Raw genomic sequence first — 455 nt, 5'->3', positions numbered from 1 at the left:
CTGTGCCACCCGGGGGGTTCCAGGGTGCTGAGATGGCTGACATTTTGCTCCGCTCACGACGGTCACCGCGCGACGCAAGAACAGGCCAAAAACTGGCCAAAACGGCCCAAAAACGGGCCAAAACTGGCCATTTTTGGCTGCGCGAGCGAGCGGCGAGCGGCGGACAGCGAGCGAAGCGAGAGGCAGCACCGTCCCTGCTATACGAAAGCCCCATCCAGCCCTGTGCCACCCGGGGGGTTCCAGGGTGCTGAGATGGCTGACATTTTGCTCCGCTCACGACGGTCACCGCGCGACGCAAGAACAGGCCAAAAACTGGCCAAAACGGCCCAAAAACGGGACAAAACTGGCCATTTTTGGCTGCGCGAGGGAGCGGCGAGCGGCGGACAGCGAGCGAAGCGAGAGGCAGCACCGTCCCTGCTATACGAAAGCCCCATCCAGCCCTGTGCCACCCGGGG

The sequence above is a fragment of the Musa acuminata genome, unplaced genomic scaffold, assembly GCF_036884655.1.
Source record: "Musa acuminata AAA Group cultivar baxijiao unplaced genomic scaffold, Cavendish_Baxijiao_AAA HiC_scaffold_1126, whole genome shotgun sequence".
Lineage (NCBI taxonomy): Eukaryota > Viridiplantae > Streptophyta > Magnoliopsida > Zingiberales > Musaceae > Musa > Musa acuminata.
The sequence above is the reverse complement of the archived record's forward strand: the minus strand, read 5'-3'. Positions refer to the sequence as shown.